This window comes from Pan paniscus, chromosome 16, assembly GCF_029289425.2.
Source record: "Pan paniscus chromosome 16, NHGRI_mPanPan1-v2.0_pri, whole genome shotgun sequence".
In the NCBI taxonomy this organism is placed as follows: Eukaryota; Metazoa; Chordata; class Mammalia; order Primates; family Hominidae; genus Pan; species Pan paniscus.
In genome coordinates this window covers 5,375,621-5,398,489 of record NC_073265.2, presented here as the reverse complement: position 1 = coordinate 5,398,489, position 22,869 = coordinate 5,375,621, and the positions used below count along the sequence as shown (strand labels likewise).

The following is a 22,869-nucleotide window of genomic DNA, read 5'->3' as shown; positions in this document are numbered from 1 at the left end:
ACAATGGAGGTAACAATAGTAGCTATTTCAGAGTAGGAAATGGCTTAGAGCAGTGCTAGAATATGGTCGTGGCTATATAAAGTTTAGCTATTTGTATATTGTAAGAAACCTACAATGTGTTCTTTTATCGGTAGTCAGTAATGGATTTCTTGTGGGAAAGTAGCAGCCTCCTATGGGGGGAACACCTGCAGTTCCCACTAAGTGAACACTGGTGTCTGCTAACCTTTGCCTCTATTTGTCGCAATAATATACTGTCAAGCTGTTCCTTGAGTTAGCAATTTTATTTACATTCTTTTTCTTTTTTTTTCCTTTCCCTTTTCCTGCCACAGAGTCCCGCTCTGTCGCCCAGTCTGGAGTGCAGCAGCGCCATCATAGCTCACTGCCACCTAGAAGCCGGGGTGAAGCAATCCTCCTCCATCAGCCTTCAGAGTAGCTGGGACTACCTGCGCGGCCCACCACACCCGGCTAATCTTTGTGGTTTTTGTTTTGTTTTTCCGTTCTGGGTTTCTGCTGGGCGCAGTGGCTCAGGCCTGCAATCCCAGCACTTTGGAAGGCAGAGGTGGGCGGATCACCCGAGGTCGGAGACCAGCCTGACCAACATGAAGAAATCCCGTCTCTACTAAAAAAAAAAGAAAAGAAAAAAACTACAAAATTAGCCGGATATGGTGTCTCATGCCTGTAATCTCAGCTACTAGGGAGGCCTAGGCCGGAGAATCACCTAAATCCGGGAGGCCGAGGTTGCGGTGAGCAAAGATCACACCATTGCACTCCAGCCTGGACAACAAGAGTGAAACTCCGTCTCAAAACAGAGACCGGGTTTCACCATGTTGTCCAGGCTGGTCTGGAACTCCTAGGCTCAAGTGATCCGCTGCGCTCGGCCGTCCAAAATCCTGGGATCACAAGGGTGAGCCACCACGCCAGGCCGATCTATTCCTTTCTGATTAATAAATTGCGCCGGGCACGGCGGCTGACGCCTGCAATCCCAGCACCCCCGGGAGGCTGAGGTGGGTGGATAACCTGAGGTCGGGAGTTTGAGACCAGCCTGACCAATATGGAGAAAACTGTCTCCACCAAAAAAAAAAAAAAAAAAATTAGCCAGGCATGGTGGCTCACTCCTGCAATCCCAGCCACTCGGGAGGCTGAGGCGGGAGGATCACTTAAAACCGGGAGGTGGAGGTTGCGGTGAGCCGTCATTGCACTCCAGCCTGGGCACCAAGAGCGAAACTCCATCTGAAAAACAAACAAACAACAACCAAAAAACAGGTTTCACCATGTTGCCCAGGCGGGTCTGGAACTCCCAGGCTCAAGCGATCTGCCTCGCTCCTGGGATTACACTGTGAGGGTTAATTTTATGTGCCATCTTGACTGGGCCACAGGGTGCTCGGATTAAATATTGTTCCTGGGTGTGTTTGTGAGTGTTTCCAGGTGACTTTAGCTTTTGAGTCAGTGAATTCAGTAACGTAGATGGCCCCATGGAGATGGACATCATCCAACCTGGTGAGGGCTTGAGTAGAACAAAGGGAGGAAGGGGAAATTTGCCCCCTTTCTTTCTGCCTCTTTGCTTGTGCTGGGACATCTCATCTTCTGTCCTGGGACTGGGATGTACACCATCAGCTCTCCTGGTTTTCAGGCCTTCTGACTTGGACAGAATTAAATCACCAATTTTCCTGAGTGTTCCAGCTTCCAGATGGCACATTCTTTGCCTTCATAATAATGTAAGCCATGACCCCATAATAAATCTCTTTTTAAGAAAATGTGGGACGTATATATCATGGAATACTATGAAGCTATAAAAAGGAACAAAATCATGTCCTTTTCAGCAACATGGATGCAGTTGGAGGCCATAATCCTCAGGAAACTAACACAGAGACAGAAAACCAAATACTGCGTGTTCTCACTTGTAAGTGGGAGCTAAGAATTGAGTCCTAATTCCTAGAACCTGTAGATGTTACCTCATTTGGAAAAAGCATATTTTCAGGTATGATTAAGTTAAGGATCTTGAGGAGAGATTATCCTGGATTGTCTCCGTGGGCATTAAATCCTGGCACATATATCCTTATAAGAGGGAGATAAAGGAGATTTAACTTCAGGCAGAAGAGAAGGAGGCCCTGTGACCAAGGAGGCAGAGCCTGGAGTGGTGGAGCTGCAAGCCAATGAATGCCAGCAGCCATCAGAAGCTGGGGAAGTCAGAGGATGGATTTTCCCCTCAGCCTCTGAGAGCACTGGCTCTGCTGATACCTAGATTTCAGCCCAGTGATACTGATTTTGGACTTCTGATATCCAAAACTCTGAGAAAATAAATTTCTGTTGTTTTAAGTCACCACATTTTTGGTAATTTGCTCTAACAGCCACAGGAAACTAACATACATGCCTACCTGGGTCCAGTTGTGTCCTGTGACTCCTGCTTTCCTGGGACAGGCAGGCTGCTCCGTGCCTCCTGGCCATCCTCCTGGGTGCTAGATGTTGCAGGCTGCTCCATGCCTGTTGGCCATTCCCTTTGGTGCTGGACAGCGCTCACATTGTGAAATCCACTGGCCCTGTGAAAAACACCTGGAAATGTTACCAGGAGAGGGGTTAGTTCTCTTTTTGGCAACCCATGTTATTGCTTATGGCTTAATATCTGTGCCTCCAAGATCCCTTCTCTCTGCCTTCATCGATGCCAGGAAAGCAGTCACCTTTTGCCTTTCTTTGCTTCTCAGCAAGTGGCATGTCTCCGTGTCACTTTAAGCATCAAGCACACGGAGCCCAATAAGATGCTGAAAAGTGTCTGCCTACAAGGTTACAAGGTGGTGGAGACATTCTGAGCCGGTAACTGCAGGGCTCAGTAAAACCGCTACAGGAAATCTCAAGTTCAAAATGCTGAAGTGAAAAATGGGTGATCACAACGAAGGGAAACACAAACCCCTTCTTTTAAAAACATTATGGTGATAAGGCACAACATAAAATTTACCATATTAACCACTTGTAAGTATACAGTGCAGTAGTGTTAAAAATATACATGTTGAGTAACGAGTTTCTAGAACTTGCTTCTCTTGGAGAACTGAAACTATAGCCACTATACAACAACTCCCCATTTCTCTATCCCCTGGCTTATGGAAACAACCGCTCTATTTTCTGTTTCTATGAGTTTGACTAATTTCAAACCTAATGTAAGAGAAATCGTACAGCATTTGTCTTTGTGTGATGGGCTGATTTCAATTACTGTAATGTTTTCAAGGTTCATCTATATTGCAGCATGTGACAGGGCTTCTTTCTTTTTTAAGGCTGATAATTTTATAGTATTCCGTTGCATGGATAGACCACATTTATTTATTCATTCATTCATTTATTTATTTATTGAGACAATCTCACTCTGTTGCCCAGGCTGGAGTGCGGTGGCACGATCATGGCTCACTGCAGTCTGAATCTCACATTCTCAAGCGATCCTGCCGCCTCAGCCTCCTGAGTAGCTGGGACTACAGGCACATGACACCATGCCTGGATATTCATCTTTCTGTGTAACTGGTTGAGAAACAGGGGAGTAACAGTGAAGAAACGGTCTTAGAATAAATCTGGTGACAGCAGAAGAGAATATGAGACAGATTGTGCTCACAGAGCCTTGAAGAGTGTGACAGTATTTGAGGGCCACGCTGTTGTCTTAGAGTGAAGTGAGGAGAACCTGCACTGGTTTGGTAGTCATGGGAATGGAAGGAGGAAAGAAATGTGAAAGCTCATTGGCGGCAAAGTCAAAATGGCTTGGTCTTTGTAGTCAATGATTAAGTGAGAAGGAGGAATTACTGGCTGAGTTAGAAGAAGTAAAAAATGTGAAATACCGATAAAACACAAATCTCACGATTTTAGTCAGCGTAAAGACTAAGCATTGTGTGATTCTAGATATATTATTAAGCAGTTTTGTTCCGGTATTTTATATCCCATATCTTCTAGCTATGACCCTATTTCTTTGTTTCTTGACATAGACAAACATTTTTTAAACTAAGAGCTTTATTGTGATACAGTTTTTGTATGATAAGCCTCACCCTTCAAGTGTACAGTTCAGTGGTTTTTAGTATATTCAGAGTTATGCAGCCATTACCACTCCCTAATTTCAGAACATTTTCATCTCCCCAAAAAGAACCCCATACCCACTAGCAGTCACTCCCTGTACCTCTCTCCCCCACCATTGATCCTGGCAACCTCTGATCTAACTTCTATCTCTGTAGATTTGCCTATCCTGGGCATTTCATATAAATAGAATCATACAAAAGTGGCATTTTGTGACTGATTTTTCTTTACAGTGATTATAAATCAAATGCCTGAAGACGCTAAGCTTAGGATAGTGTTTGCTGTACAACTTTGATAATTGAACTTTTGTAAAGCTGAAATTGTGACTGTGTCTGTATATGTGGCATATTATCCTTAGATGATCCTTACTTCGATTATTAAGAATTTTTTCCCCTAGTAATATTCAACTGTCTCAATATTCAGCAGGAACCCCTTGGAGACAAAGATCAGTACGAATTTGGAACACCTATTGACAAAATGAATGTAATTTAATTTAGTACAGTAGTAAAGTCAACCACTTTTAGGTGTTGATGCTGCTGAAAGTGTATATTAAGGAAAAGTTTACTTACCCTACTTTTTGTGGAGGTGCTAGAACTACTTCTGTCTTGTGTTTAGATTTCAACAAACCTTTGCATGGGCATTATGTGATTGCACAAATGTACTTCGTTTTGACCTGAAAATGCAAAAACTTCCTTTCTTCCCACTTTCTGAGACTCTGCAACCTTAAAGGAAGAGTGGGGTTCTTTAAAGGAAAGGTGGTGGTGGTTGGGTCATGGGTAACAATGTCTACTGTGTACTTTCTTTCCCAAAACAAGTCCCTGTCTACCGTCAGCATTTCCAAAATTTGAAGATCAAGTGTGGTGTTAACTCATTAACTAATGACTAGACTTTGAGCGGTTGTGGAAGCAAAATCTCAGTGAGTGCCTGGATGTTCTAATTCTGTTAAGTCAGTGAGTGCATATTCTGTACAATACTCTCTTAGCCCAGTGGCAGGTTTAAGGAGTGGGAGAGAGATTTCTATGTTTCAGAAATCAAATACACAAAGAATAAAAATTTTTAATCCCATGATTCTTTGCCCGAGTTTAATTTTTTGGAGAGTTTTTCTTTTAGATTTTCTTTCCCTTCCATTAAACTTTTACTTAGAAAGGTCCCAGGGTTTGGGCAAAGCAAGTGGGAAAGACACTTGCTTGGATTCTCCAGGATAAGGGATTGAAGGGACTTCTTTCCCTCATTTTATTATTGAATAATGTCACAATAACAATTATTAAGGTGAATAGTCTACAGTGGAAGTTTTTAGATGCCTTGTCTGCAAAACAATTTGGTTTAGTCAACCCAAGGATGCCTTTGGTTAGCTGGAATGGGAGATGTGCAGGTTAGAGTGGTCTTGGCAAGTCTTCCAGGGGGAAATACAGCATTTGGAAGGGTAGGAAGCAGAAGGAATCTCAGGCAAGGGAAAGGCGTGGGCAGAGCCCCAGAGGACAGAACAGGTTGTGGTGGACTTGGTGTCCACATTGACCTAACTAGTGGTCTTAGCTTTTGTGTTTTCAAAATTACCACAGTTTGCGTTCTAAAACTGTCATTCTCTTGATTTTATTTTAGGCATACTATCTGTGTATTTTGAAATTTAAAATAACAGTAAAGGAGAAACGAATTTATTTTGTTTGAGAAAGAGTTAAAAGGTTAAAACATCTTGATCTTAATAATTTTCTAATGGGAGATTTGGTACACCCCCAGAAGTTGTCTTTGGTTCAGAGAATAGTCTTCAGATCTAGAAAGGACTTGAGAAGTCCCAGAGAGGTGCTGCATGGTCTGAACCATTTGATTCTCACGACAGAATGGATAAAAACAATTTGAACCAGGAAACCATGCAGATGTTCATATTTTGGATAGGGTAAGGTCAGTGCCGTCGTCAGAGGAAAAACTCTCGGCCATCACAGGATGGGAGAGAAAGTTTGAGTTGTGAAGAATACTCAAATGCCATTTAAGGAAATGGGTTCTTCTGCACCTATTCTTTGGAATATTTAGGGCTAAGTTCTTAGTTTTTGACATCATAAAAATGTCAAAGTATTCTGTTCTAAGAGCCATTTCAAACAACTGACTAGAATTTCAGAGCAATTACGTGAGAGTAATACCATTAAAATGTTTAAATTACCCATAGTCCTATATCCCTAACAAGTATGTTCACGCTTGCATGTTCTCTTCTCATGTTTACTGTGTGCATACTTTCTTAGTAATGGCACGTAGACATTGTTTAAGCAGGAATAATTCTCGAGATAGTTTTGTATGTTTCCTTTTTTCTTTTTAAGGTAGGTATTGGGTGGAGGAGCATTATATTTGCAACTTCTCGCAAAACACGTGATGATTTTCTTATAATATTCAATTTTCACCCTCAATAGAGTGTTTGGATTATGTAAGTTAGATAGAAAGTAGAAGGTTCTCTTAGAGAAATTTTAGTGTTTTTTTTTCATAGCTCCTACTTTCAAGAATGAAAAAGGTAAACCAGTAAAATGACACTGTACTTGGTGCTGAATCTATGCTGGGATAGGCATTAAGAGTGACCTTTATTTAAGGTTCTAATTTGCTCATGTTGGGCTCTTAGAACGTCAGTTTGTTGCTTTTTGTGACATTCTGGAAATGGTCCAATTTTACTTTTTCCCGTTGACTCCAGACTTTTTAACACTGATCTGCTGCTGTTGAGGCATATGCCATTTTGTTAGGCCTCCTCAAGTGGGAATCAGGAATGCTGCTGTGTTCCAGAGAGGTTTTGTTCTTCCTGTAGGGCTGAAGCAGTGCCTACTCAATAGAACCAGTCATCGTGCAAAGAAATGCCACCTGACTCAAAGGCAAAGCCAGAGTGCAGCTTGGAGCAAAGAAGGTATTTTATTAAGAATTTTACATAAACCATAAGATATATTTTATATTACTTTGTGAGCCTTCTTCCTGTCTTGACTGAATTCTTTTTGAGAGAATTCATTTCATTTTCATTTGGTTTGTTTTCTTCTTGTTACAAAGATGATCCATAGAAAATATAGAAGTATAAGAAAATTAAAGATACTAACTGATAATTGCTTAATGATTTAGTATCTGCTTGTTTAGTCTTTGTTATATTTACAGTAGGCAAACATGTCTACCGTTGTAAATTTATTACTGGTATGTATACCCTAGTAAGTTAAAAGTTATATGTACTTTGAAGTTTTGCAAAATTGAGTTCATATTATAGAATTAATTCCTGATGAACTTTTATGTGCTAGGCCCTGGTCTTTTTATTTAATTATTTATTTTTACTTTTTTTTCCTCTGTGCCTATGCTTACCAAGTCTTTTAATTTTTTACTTTTTATTAACTCTTTTAATCCTCTGAATAAATTAAAAAGAGGGTATTATTAATATCTGCATTTTGTAGATGAGGTAACTGAAGGTAGGTAACTTGTCCAAGGTCACAGGTGGCAGGGAAAGGATTAAAACTAGACAGTCTGGCTGCCCAAGGCCCAACGAAGAGGAGCTGAGAGCAAGCCACTGGGCAGAAGGATGTTGGTCAGGCTGGTTTCCTGTTCAGTTAACAGGAAACGCAGGCTTAACCTTAATTCTAGGACGTTACCGAGAAAGCCTTCCAAAGCCATAGGTTTTTTACCATGACCATGACTTTTTTTTTTTTTTGAGACAGAGTCTCACTGTGTAGCCCAGGCTGGAGTGCAGTGGCACGATCTCGGTTCACTGCAGCCTACCTCTCTTGACAGTCCACTGGTTAAAGTGATTCTCCTGCCTCAGCCTCCCGAGTAGCTGAAATTACAGGCGCCGGCCACCACGCCTGGCTAGCTTTTGTGTTTTTAGTAGAGACGGGGTTTCACCGTGTTGGCCAGGCTGGTCTTGAACTCCTGACCTCAAATGACCCACCTCTGCCTCCCAAAGTGCTGGGATTCCAGGCGTGAGCCACCGTGCCAGGACCCAAGGCCCTTAAGTTTTAACATCTCATTCTTCAGTCAGGTTTTCCTTGTTCCTGCGTGTTCAGCCATTTGTTTTTAAGTTTGTGTTGAAGGAGAAACTAACAATGAAAATGGACTTGTTGACGGAAGAAAAGTAGGAATGGAGCCTCTGGTGCTGTTTGAGTGATCCCTCTGCCCCAGGCCTGGCTGCGCACTGCTGTGTTCTGGAAAGGCGCATTGTACCCTTGCTGTGGCAGGTAAGAGTCCTGTACAGGTGCTCTGCACACTTTACCTTTCAGGCTTCTGTATCAGCTGTTTTTCCCTTGTAGAATGTGCCCCTGACCTGTGCCCCTGACTTCCACCCCTTAACCCTACCCAATACATCTTTACATGTCTGACCATCAAGACTCTTCTGGGTCATATTCAGTTCATGCTGATATTTTCCCTTCCTCCCCTCTTTAGTCCTTACTATTTTTGCTTTGGTCATGTTATGCTATATTCTGTAAGCCTTAAAAATTTTTGTTGTATCATGGCAGGGGAGAATATTTTATAATTATGCTTTGTGCATTTTATCTTCCACTCAATGAATGCTTGGTAAATATTTGTTTTATTGAGTATATGACCCTTTTCTAGCTATACTGTGAACAAAAATGTTAACTGTCTTGTAAGTTAACTGCTAAGAATTTGTCAAAAGTGCAGAGATGACATCCAGAACTTGTCAGAATATTACAAAAAGGTCTCTAAGGGCTTGATGGAGGTCTGTAAATTGACTTCATGTGAAAGAGTGTAAGAAGTGAAAATGTGAAGCATGACTGGAGAGCCGGAGTGATAAAGCAAGGGTCCCTTTCTCCAGATCCTTTGTAACAGTGTCATGTGACCTCTTCTAGATCATTCTGAAAGACGATGCCAGCTCGGAACCTAGGAAAGCATCCAGTGGGTTTCTGCATGTTAGGTGGTTCAAATCCTCATTAGCACCTTTGTTTTCTCTGCCTCAGTTTGCTTACAGTGATGTTCTCAGTAGCTGTAATTGCTGTCTGTCTTTGAATATTTAAGCTTTTTTTTTTTAGATCACAGCGTATATGTGCATTTTTATTTTACCAAGTGTTAGAATTTTTACTCTGCCTTTGTGGGCTCTGGGTTAGCTACTTGGTTGTTTCATCGTAAAATGATTAGCAGGAAAAACTGTGTGTGTGTGTGTGTGTGTGTGTGTGTGTGTGTGTGTATTTTAAGTTTCTTAATTGGGTTGGTACATGTAAACCATTTAGAACAGTGCCTGCTGCATACCACATCCCCATCAGTATTCACGTCTCTCATATTCTACCCTCACACTTGATTGATAGTTTGCTTGATTATGTATTTCTAGGTTGAGGATAATTTTACCTTAGAATTTCAAAGTCTGTGCTGTTGTCTTCTAACCAGTCGTGGTGGTGAAGCCTCATGCCATCCTGAGTTTCACTTGTTTATGCATGACTTTCTCCCTGGAAGCTTTTAGGAGTTTGTCTTTTCCTTGTTGAGCTGAAATAGCACAACAGTGTACTTAGTGTGGGTCTTTTTTCATTCATTGTGCTGGGTACACCAAATGAACAGGTGTATGGATAGGCTCTTTCAAAGTTGGAGTCTTGAATCTTGTCATATTTTTGTTGTTAACTTTCTCTTTTCCATTTTATTTGTTCATTTTGAAGTGTCTGTTAATTGGATTTTAGACCTCTTGTCTTGAGTCTTGTATCTCACATTATTTCTAAATTTTTTTTAAATTTTAAGTTCTGGAATATTTTTCTTATCTTTTGACTTTCAGGAAATTTTATTTGGACTGTCATAACTTTAAGTTTTGTTTTGGTTATTTATTGTTGCTTAACCAATTATCCCAAAACTTAATGGCGTAAAACTACACATATGTCTATCTGTCACTACTGTATGGATTAACTGGGGCTAGCTGGACAGTTTTCTTGCTGGTCTTATTTTGCAGCTCTCACTGTGCGGTCAGACAGTGTCAGGGACTGGTCATCTGGATGCTCAGCTGCAGTGGAATGTCTGAGACGGCTTCTTCACCCACAGGTCTGCTGCTTTGGTGTTTCTTCATGTGGCCTTTCTCTCTGCATAGCATCTCATCCTCTCGGATCTCTTCATGTGGCTTTTCTTTCTCCAAGAGGGTGGTCAATTCTTATTTTTGGCTTCCAGAAGCACAGAAATGGAGCTGCCAGGGGTTCTTAAGGCTCAGACCTGGAACAGGTCCAGTGTCATTTCTACCACATGCCATAGGTTAAAGTGAGTGTTGGGGCCAACCCAGATTGACTATGGGATGGGCCTGTCTAAGGACATGATGACAGGAGGTATGGCTCATTGGAGACCAACTCCCAAGATGAACCATGAGTTCTAAGAACTTTTTCTTCTCTGATTATTTCTTATTCATATTCTGTTTTGTCTTATACATGTAATATATTCACAAGTGTCTTTATGAAGTGATTTTGATACTCTTTGTCTTCTCCCTGGCATCTCTTTGTTCTTTAATAATTTTTTTTCTTAGTTTATTTTGGTCTTATTTTTCTTTTTAAAGCCTTTCCTTAAATATCTATTCTATGTTGCTTATCATTTGTAGTCTTTTTTTTTTTTTTTTTTTGAGACCCAGTTTTGCTCTTGTTGCCTAGGCTGGAGTACAATGATGTGATCTCGGCTCATCACAACCTCTGCCTCCCAGGTTCAAGCAGTTCTCCTGCCTCAGCCTTCCAAGTAGCTGGGATTACAGTCATGTGCTACCACGCCCAGCTAATTTGTGTATTTTTAGTAGAGATGGGATTTCTCCATGTTGGTCAGTCTGGTCTGGAACTCCCAACCTCAGGTGATCCACCCACCTCGGCCTCCCAAAGTGCTGGGATTACAGACATGAGCCACCGCGCCTGACCTGTAGTCTTTTTTTCATTCCTTTATTTGCTCATTCATATTTGAGAGAGGTACTAAAAGACTGGGAGCCGGGGTGTGGTGGCTCACACCTATAATCTCAGTGCTTTGGGAGACCGAAGTGGGAGGATCACTTGAGCCCAGGAGCTCAAGACTAGTTTGGGCAACATAGTGAGACCCCATCTTTAAAAAAAAAAAAAATAGCTAGCTGTGGTGACACCCATCTGCAGTCCCAGCTACTTGGGAGGCTGAGGCAGGAGGATTGCTTGAGCCCAGGAGGTTGAGGCTGCAGTGAGCTCTGATCATGCCACTGCATTCCTGCATTCCAGCCTGGGCAAAAGAGCAAGACCCTGTCTCAAAAAAAAAATAAAAAAATAAATAAAAATAAATAAAAATTGATTGGGAGTTCTTTGTGGCCAAGACTTGTCAACTGATAGCTTTAAGGGGAATGTATGCTGATTCCTAATTGTTATCCTCCATCCCTCTATCTTATCTCCTGGTGCAATCATAAATGATGGCTGGATGACTACTCCATTCCTCTGGATGTAAAATCTACATTCTCTTGCCTGAGGTAGATATGTTTGCTTGGGTTCTGTTTAAGGAGATGGGGCCAGCAGTGTGTTTCAGGGCCTGTAAAATGTGTTCTCTATCCGGGCTTTTGCTTAATCTCTGTTTTCAGTCTTGCCTATCAGTCCCACTCTCGTGGATACCTCGTGTCTGGGTCTAGAACCTTTCTAGGTTGCTGGGGACAAATTAGCCTCCTTGTTCTCAGTATCCCCCTGACCTCCACCTTTGTTTGCTTTGCTCCATTAGTTAACCATTTTCCATGTACTGTCATTGTCTAATGAAGATGAATTCTCTTCTGTTGGTAACCCCATTTTTTTTGTAATTGTGTGCTTATACAATGTTTATTCTTCACTGTATTTCTATTGGAGCCTCAGGACAAAGAGCAGATGGTAAGAATATGTGTTCAGTGTTAAGTTTTCCTTCTGTAAGACATCTGCAACTTGTGTTTTTCACTGAATAGATCATGGACTTAAGGCATATAGAGCTACTTTGTTTTTCATGATTTTGCCTTCAATTATATGTAGAAATATAATTTGTGAATTGCCTGATGAATTTTTCCTAATTTTGAATCATCTTTGCATTCCTATAATAAACACTGTTAGAATGGCTGTGGTAATATTTTATTTTTGCATTTTTACTTCTGTATTAAATAAGATTATAGTTTTGTTTGTTTCCAATAAGGCTGTTATTTCATTTCAGTATCAAGGGTATGCAGGGCTGAGTTGGGAAGCTTTACATCTTTTTTCTAAGATCTAGGATGTAGATCTGGTTTACACAGGAATTTTCAACTGCAGGAGTATTTTGCCTCCTATGGGATGTTTGGAAATATCTGGAGACATTTTTGTGGTGACAACTGCTCAAGGTCGGGAGGTCTTATTGGCATTCTGTGGGTAGAGGGAATGTGACTAAATGTCCGACAACACACCAGGAGAACCCTCCACAAAGAATTTTCTGGCCCAATGTATCAGTATTGCTGAGGCTGACAAATTCTGGTTTAAATAAATATCCAATTTGGAGGATGAGTCTTTGTCTTTTTCCTTCTTCTGCGTATTGGTCTCCAGATTTTCCACTTCTTCAGTTAGTTTTTGTAACTGTAAAATCTTAAAAAAAAAAATGAAAACTTTGGCCAGGTGCAATGGCTCATGCCTGTAATCCCAGCACTTTGGGAGGCCGAGGCGGGTGGATCACGAGATCAGGAGATCAAGACCATCCTGGCTAACATGGTCAAACCCTGTCTCTACTAAGCCAAAATGCAAAAAATTAGCCAGGCGTGGTGGCGGGCGCCTGTAGTCCCAGCTACTCAGGAGGTTGAGGCAGGAGAATGGCGTGAACCCAGGAGGCGGAGCTTGCAGTGAGCCAAGATCGCGCCACTGCACTCCAGCCTGGGTGACAGAGCGAGACTCCATCTCAAAAAAAAAAAAAAAAAAAAAAAAAAAAGAACATGTCATCCATACTTCTAAGGTGTTGTAAAGCTGTGTAAAGTTTTCACTTTTTGCATCATATTCACATGTGGCTATATGCCCTTTTCTCTTCAAAGTTTTCTTTATCTTGATTACTTATCAGAGGCTTGACTGTTTTATTATCTCAGTCTTTTGAAAGAATCCTCCTTTAGTTTTATTTTTTAAATCTAGTGGTTTTTCTTTTTCCTTTTTCCTTACATTTTAATTATTTCCCTCTTTTTGTTTGCTTTGCTTTTCCTAGTTAAGTGGATCAATGTAATTTAAATTGCTTTTTAAACAAACATGTAAGGGTATACATTTTCGTTGGGTGCTGTTTGACTTTGTTGCACAAGTTCTAAAATCTATTTTTTAATAGCTTGTATTTTCTAAATTATTTTATTGCATCTTTTGTTCACATTGCTCTTACTATTAATTTTTTATTGTTATTAATTAATTAATTAATTAATTTAATTATTGAGATGGAGTCTTGCTCTGTAGCCAGGATGGAGTGCAGCGGCATGATCTTGGCTCACTGCAAGCTCCACCTCGGGGGTTCATGTCATTCTCCTGCCTCAGCCTCCCAAGTAGCTGAGACTACAGGTGCCTGCCACCACATCCGGCCTTTTTTGTATTTTTAGTAGAGATGGGGTTTCACCGTGTTAGCCAGGATGGTCTCGATTTCCTGACCTCATGAGCCACCCACCTTGGGCTCTCAAAGTCCTGGAATTACAGGCATGAGCCACTGCACCCGGCCCAAAAGCTTTGTGTTTTTACAGATATTAGACATGTTTCTTGTTTAAGAAAAAAAATCTTAATGAAAACGTAGGAGAATAAGAGAAACATTTTTCCAAAAAATAGAAATCATTGTGATTATTTTATCTTATTAGAATGTTGGATAATATAGTCTGCTTCATTAATCATCAAGCATGCTATGCATTTTCCATTTTTATAGGATCTGTATCTCAGTTAAGGTAATACTGGTAATTTTTGTACCGTAATCAAAGATGAAAAATATAGGCCAAAATCATAGACCTTGCATAGAAGCTGGATAATGAAGACAGCTATGGAGAAAAACATAGATACACACACAAGGACACACATATATATAAAGTATACACACATATATTTTTTAAAGTTTTAAAGCCTTTAAAGCAAAAGCCGGCCCCTCTTCTCTTCCAGAGTGGGAGGCCTCTCCCCTCTCTTAGAGTGGGTGGGGAGAGCAGTTGCATGGGCAGCTTTCCTTGTGAGCCACAGGTCCCTCTGGACACACTGCTTTCTGGCCACGCCCCCTTTCCTTATCATCTTTCTCATTGACCAATGGGCTTGGAGCATTAAGGCCAAGCCCCTATTCCGCATTCTACTGGGGCCCTGGTTACGCCTCCTCTGGCTCAGTCACACAGCTGCCTGGTAGGTGACTGGAGGCCTTGATCGGTTCTCATTGAGATTTTGCTGCTGTGACGCCAACCCTACCTCCCTCCCCACCCTGCGATGGCAGATAATAATATATGTAGAGTATATAAAATATATTTATTGTACTTTTTGATATTTTATTTACAGTATATAATATATATTTGGTGTACTTTTTGACAATTTATGTACAGTATATAGAATATATTTACTGAAGTTTTTGATATTTTATTGACAGTATATAATATATATTTGGTGTACTATTTAACATTTTATGTACAGTATATAAAATATATTTATGGTACATTTTGATATATTATTTACAGTATAAAATATATAATTAGTGTACTTTTTGACATTTTATGTACAGTATATAAAATATATTTACTGTAGTTTTTGATATTTTATTTACACTACATAATATATATTTGGTGTACTTTTTGACATTTTATCTACAATATATAAAATATATTTACTGTAAATTTTGGTATTTTATTTACATTATATAATATATATTTGGTGTACTTTTTAACATTTTATGTACACTATGTAAAATATACTTACTGTAGCTTTTGATATTTTATTTACAGTACATTATATATATTTGGTGTACTTTTTGATATTTTAAGTACATTATATAAAACATATTTACTGTACATTTTGATATTTTATTTCCAGTATATAATATATATTTGGTGTACTTTTTGACATTTTATGTACAGTATATAAAATATATTTACTGTAGTTTTTGATATTTTATTTACAGTATATAGTATTCATTTGGTGTACTTTTTGATAATTTATGTACAGTATTTGAAAAATATCTACTGTACATTTTGATATTTTATTTACAGTATATAATATATATTTGGTGTACTTTTGATATTTTATGTACAGTATGTAATATATATTTACTGTACTTTTTGATATATGAAATGTGTGTAATATATATTTACTGTATTTTTGATATTTCATTTACAGTATATAATATGTAATTGGTGTACTTTTAGATAATATATGTACAGTATATAAAATATATTTAATGTACTTTTTGATATTTTATTTACAGTATATAATATACATTTGGTGTACTTTTTGACATTTTATGTACAGTATATAAAATATATTTACTGTAGTTTTGGATATTTTATTTACAGTATATAATATATATTTCGTGCACTTTTTGACATTTTATGTACAGTATATAAAATATATTTACTGTACATTTTGATATTTTATTTACAGTATATAATATATATTTGGTGTACATTTTGATATTTTCTGTACAGTGTGTAATATATATTTACTGTACATTTTGATATTTAATGAAGGTATGTAATATATATTTAATGTAATTTTTGAATATTTCATTTACAGTATATACTATGTATTTGGTGTACTTTTAGATAATATTCCATGTACATTATAGAAAATGTATTTTCTGTAGTTTATGATATTTTATTTACAGTATATAGTATATATTTGGTGTACTTTTTGACATTTTATGTACAGTATATAAAATATATTTACTGTGGTTTTCGACATTTTATTTACACTACATAATATACGTTTGGTGTAGTTTTTGATATTTTGGGTACAGTATAAAAAATATATCTACTGTACTTTTTGATATTTTATTTACATTATATAATGTATATTTCGTGTACATTTTGATGTTTTATGTACAGTATATAAAATATATTTACTGTACATTTTGATATTTTATTTACAGTATAAAATATATATTTGGTGTACTTTTTGGTATTTTATGGACAGTATGTAATATATATACTGTACTTTTGGATATTTTATGAAAGGTATGTAATATATATTTACTGTACTTTTTGATATTTCATTTACAGTATATAATAGGTACTTGGTGTACTTTTAGATAATATTGTATGTACAGTATATAAAATATATTTACTGCAGTTTTTGATATTTTATTTACAGTATATAATATATATTTGGTGTACTTTTTGACATTTTATGTACAGTATATACAATATATTTACTGTAGCTTTTGATATTTTATTTACTGTATATAATACATATCTGGTGTAGTTTTTGACATTTTATGTACAGTATATAAAATATATTTACTGTAGTTTTTGATATTTTATTTACACTATATAATATATATTTGCTGAACATTTTGACATTTAATGTACAGTATAAAAATATATTTACTGTACATTTTGATTTTTTATTTACATTATATAATATATATTTGGTGTACTTTTTGATATTTTTTGTACATTATGTGATATATATTTACTGTAATTTTTGATATTTATGAAAGGTATGTAATATATATTTACTGTACTTTTTGACATTTCATTTACAATATATAATATGTATTTGGTGTACTTTTAGATAATATTATATGTACAGTATAGAAAATATATTTGCTGTACTTTTTGATATTTTATTTACAGTATATAATATATATTTGGTGTACTTTTTGATATTTTGTGTACAGTATATAATATATATTTACTGTAGTTTTTGATATTTTATTTAGTGTATATAATATATATTTGGTTTACTTTTTGACATTTTATGCACATTACATAGAATATATTTACTGTAGTATTTGATATATTATTTACAGTATTTAATATATATTTGGTGTACTTTTTGATATTTTGTGTACAGTATATAAAATATATCTACTGTATTTTTGATATTTTATTTGCAGTATATAATGTATCTTTGTTTTACTTTTTGGCATTTTATGTACAGTACATAAAATGAATTTACTGTAGTTTTGATATATTATTTACCGTATATAATATATATTTGGTGTACTTTTTGATTTTTTTTACAGTATGTAATATATATTTACTGTACTTTTTAATATACTGTAAATAAATTATGAAAATGTACAGTAAATATATTCTCTATACTGTACATATAATATTATCTAAAAGTTCACCAAATACATATTAGATACTGGAAATGAAGTATCAAAAATTACACTACATATATATTACATACCTTTCATAAAATATCAAAAATTACAGTAAATATATATTACATACTGTACATAAAATATCAAAACATACACTAAATATATACTATACTGTAAATAAAATATTGAAAAGCACAGTATTTTAATTTTATATAGTGTACATAGAATATTATCTAAAAGTACACCAAATACATATTATATACCATAAATGAAATATCAAACAGTACAGTAAATGTATATTACATACCTTTCATAAAATATCAAAAAGTACAGAAAATATGTTACATACTGTACATAAAATATCAGAAAGTACACCAAATATATATTTTATACTGCAAATAAAATATCAAAATGTACAGTAAATATATTTTATATACTGTACATAAAATATCAAAAAGTACAGCAAATATATATTGTATACTGTAAATAAAATATCAAAATCTGCAGTAAATATATTTTATGTACTGTACATAAAATGTCAAAAAGTACAACAAATATATCCTATGTACTGTAAATCAAATATCAAATACTACAGTAAATATATTTTATATACTGTACATAAAATGTCAAAAAGTACACCAGATATAAATTATATACTGTAAATAAAATATGCAAAACTACAGTAAATATATTTTATATACTGTACATAAAATGTCAAAAAGTACACCAAATATATATTATATACTGTAAATAAAATATCATAAACAAGAGTAAATATATTTTATATACTGTACATAAAATATCAAAAAGTACACCAAATATGTATTATATACTGTGAATAAAATATCAAAAACTACAGTAAATATATTTTATATACTGTACATAAAATATAAAAAAGTACACCAAATATATATTATATACTGTAAATAAAATATCAAAAAGTACAGTAAATATATTTTATATACTGTACAAAAAATGTCAAAAAGTACACCAATTATATATTATATACTCTAAATAAAATATCAAAAAGTACAGTAAAAATATTTTGTGTACTGTAAATATAATATTATGTATACGTACACCAAATACATATTATATAGTGTAAATGAAATATCAAAAAGTACAGTAAATTCATATTACATACCTTTCATAAAATATCAAAATGTACAGTAAATATATTTTATATACTGTACATAAAATATTAAAAAGTACAGCAAATATATATTATATACTGTAGATAAAACATGAAAAACTGCAGTAAATATATATTATATACTGTACATAAAATGTCAAAAATTACACCAAATACATATTATATACTGTAAATGAAATATCAAAAAGAACAGTAAATATATATTACATACCTTTCATAAAATATCAAAAAGTACAGTAAATATATATTACATACTGTCCAAAAATATCAAAGAGTACACCAAATATATATTATATACTGTAAATAATATATCAAAAACTACAGTAAGTATATTTTATATACTGTACATAAAATGTCAAAAAGTAAAGCAAATATATATTATATGCTGTAAATAAAATATCAAAAAGTAGAGTAGATATGTTGCATATACTGTACACAAACTATCAAATAGTACACCATATATATTTTATACTGTAAATAAAATATCAAAAAGTACAATAAATATATTGTATATACTGCACATAAAATGTCAAAAAGTACACCAAATATATATTAAATACTGTAAATAAAATATCAAAAAGTACAGTAAATATATTTTATATAATGTACATATAATATTATCTAACAGTACACAAAATACACAAATATACCGTAAATGAAATATCAAAATTACAGTAAATATATTTTATATACTGTACATAAAATATCAAAAAGTACACCAAATATATATTACATACTGTAAATAAAATATCAAAAAGTACAGTAGATATATTTTATAAACCATACACAAAGTATAAAAAGTACACCAAATATAATTTTTACTCTAAATAAAATATCAAAAACTATAGTAAACATATTTTATTTACTGTACACAAAATGTCAAAAAGTACACCAAATATATATTATAGACTGTAAATAAAATATCAAAAAGTACAGTAAGTATATTTTATATACTGTACGTATAATATTATCTAAAAATACAGCAAATACATATTATATACTGTAAATGAAATATCAAAAAGTACTGGAAATATATATTACATACCTCTCATACAATATCAAAAAGTAGAGTTAATATATATTACATTCTGTACATAAAATATCAAAAAGTACAAGAAATATATATTTTATACTGCAAATAAAATATCAAAATATACAGTAAATATATTTTATATACTGTATATAAAAATCAAAAATACAGCAAATATATATTGTATACTGTAAATAAAATATCAAAATCTGCAGTAAATATATTTTATATACTGTACATAAAATGTCAAAAAGTACACCAAATATGTATTATATACTGTAAATAAAATATCCAAAACTGCAGTAAATATATTTTATATACGGTACATAAAATGTCAAAAAGTACACCAAATATATATTATATACTGTAAATAAAATATCAAAAACTACAGTAAATATATTTTATATGCTGTACATAAAATATCACAAAGTACAACAAATATGTATTATATACTGTGAATAGAATGTTAAAAACTATAGTAAATATATCTTATATACTGTACATAAAATACCAAAAAGTACACCAAATATATATTATATACTGCAAATAATATATCAAATATTACACTAGATATATTTTATGAACTGTACTTATAATATCATTTGAAAGTACACCAAATACATATTATATACTGTAAATGAAATATCAAAAAGTACAGTAAATATATAACATACGTTTCATAAAATATCAAATAGTACAGTAAATATATATTACATACTGTACAAAAAATATCAAAAAGTACACCAAATATATATTATATACAGTTAATAATATATCAAATAATTACAGTAAATATATTTTATATACTGTACATAAAATGTCAAAAAGTACACCAAATACATATTATATACTGTAAATAAAATATCAAAATATACAGTAAAAGTATTTTCTATACTGTACTAAATATGTGAAAATGTACACCAAATATATCTTATATACTGTAAAGAAAATATCAAAAGGTACAGTAAATGTATATTACATACGTTTCATAAAATATAAAAAAGTACACTAAATATATATTGTATACTGTAAAAAACAATCAAAAGGTACACCAAATATACATTATATACTCTAAATAATATATCAAAAAATTACTGTAAATATATTTTATATAGTGTACATAAAATGTCAAAAAGTACACCAAATATATATTATATAGTGTAAATAAAATATCAAAATGTACACTAAATATATTTTATATAGTGTACATAAAATATCAAAAAGTACACCAAATATATATTATATACTGTAAATAAAATATCAAAAAGTACAGTAGATACATTTTATATACTTTACACGAAATATAAAAATGTACACCAAACAAATATTATATACTGTAAATAAAATATCACAATGTACTGAAAATATATTTTATACACTGTACATAAAATATCGAAAATTACACCAAATATATACTATATACTGTAAATAAAATATCACAAACTACAGTAAATATATTTTATATACTGTACATAAAATGTCAAAAAGTACACCAAATATATATTATATACTGTAAATAAAATATCAAAAAGTACAGTAAATATATTTTATATAATGTACATAAAATGTCAAATGTACACCAAATATATATTATATACTGTAAGTAAAATATCAAAAAGTACGTTAAATATATTTGCTGTACTGTAAATATAATATCATCTAAAAGTACAGCAAATACATATTATATACTGTAAATGAAATATCAAAAAGTACAGTAAATACATATTACATACCTTTCATAAAATATCAAAAATTACCGTAAATATATATTACATACTGTACAAAAAATATCAAAAAGTACACCATATATATTATTTACTGTAAATAATATATCAAAAACTATAGTAAATATATTTTATATACTGTACATAAAATGTCAAAAAGTAAACCAAATATATATTATATACTGTAAATAAAATATCATAACTACTGCAGATATATTTTATATACTGTACACAAACTGTCAAAAAGTACACCAAAGATATATTTTATACTGTAAATACAATATCAAAAACTACAGTAAATACATTTTATATAATGTAAATAAAATGTCAAAAATTACACCAAATATGTTATATACTGTAAATAAAATATCAAAAACTACAGTAAACATATTTTATAGACTCTATGTAACATGTCAAAAAATACACTATTTATATAATATACTCTAAATAAAATATCAAAATGTACAGTAAATATATTTTATATACTGTACACAAAATATCAAAAAGTACAGCAAATATATATTATATACTGTATATAAAATATGAGAAACTGCAGTAAATATATTTTATATACTGCACATAAAATGTCAAAAAGTACACCAAATATATATTATATACTGTAAATAAAGTATCAAAAAGTACAGTAAATATATTTTATATACTGTACATACAATATTATCTAACAGTACACCAAATACACATTATATACTGTAAATGAAATATCAAAATTACAGTAAACATATATTACATACTGTACATTAAATATCAAATTTACACCAAATATATATTATATACTGTAAATAAAGTATCAAAAATACGGTAAATATATTTTATACACTGTATATAAAATATCAAAAAGTACACCAAATGTATATTATATAATCTAAATAAAATATCAAAAAGTACAGCAAATACATTTTATATACTGTACATAAAATATCAAAAAGTACACCAAATATATATTACATACTGTACATAAAATATCAAAGGTACACACAATATATCTTATATAATCTAAATAAAATAACAAAAAGTACAGTAAATATATTTTATATACTGTACATATAATATTATATAACAGTACACCAAATACACATTATATACTGTAAATGAAATATCGAAATTACAGTAAATATATATTACATACTGCACATAATATATCAAATTTACACCAAATATATCTTATATACTGTAAATAAAATATCAAAACTACAGTAAAGATATAGTGTATAATATACAGAAAATATCAAATAGTACAGTAAATATAATTTATATACTGTACATAGAATATCAAAAAGTACACCAAATATATCTTATATAATCTAAATAATATATCAAAAACTACAGTTAATATATTTTATATACTGTACATATAATATTATCTAAAAGTTCACCAAATATATATTATATGCTGTAGTTAAAATATCAAAAAGTACAGTAAATATATATTACATACTGTACGTAAAATACCAAAAATTACAAGAAATAGATATTATATACTGTAAATGAAATATCAAAAATTTCAGTAAATATATATTACATACTTTACATAAAATATCAAAAAGTACACCATATATTTTATATAATGTCCATAAAATATCAAATGTACACCACATATATATTATATACTGTAAACAAAATATCAAAAAGTACAGTACATATATATAACATACTGTACATAAAATATCAAAAAGTACACCATATATATGATATAAAATAAATAAAATATCAAAAACTACAGTAAATATATTTTATATAGTGTACATAAAATGTCAAAA

General features: G+C 32.8%; 1 pseudogene; it reads left to right on the top strand.

Moving 5' to 3' along the window:
- Nucleotides 1-1,179: 1,179 nt before the first annotated feature.
- The window catches only part of LOC117975961 (putative ankyrin repeat domain-containing protein 20A2), a 59,244-nt pseudogene continuing 37,554 nt past the window's right edge, over nt 1,180-22,869 (top strand).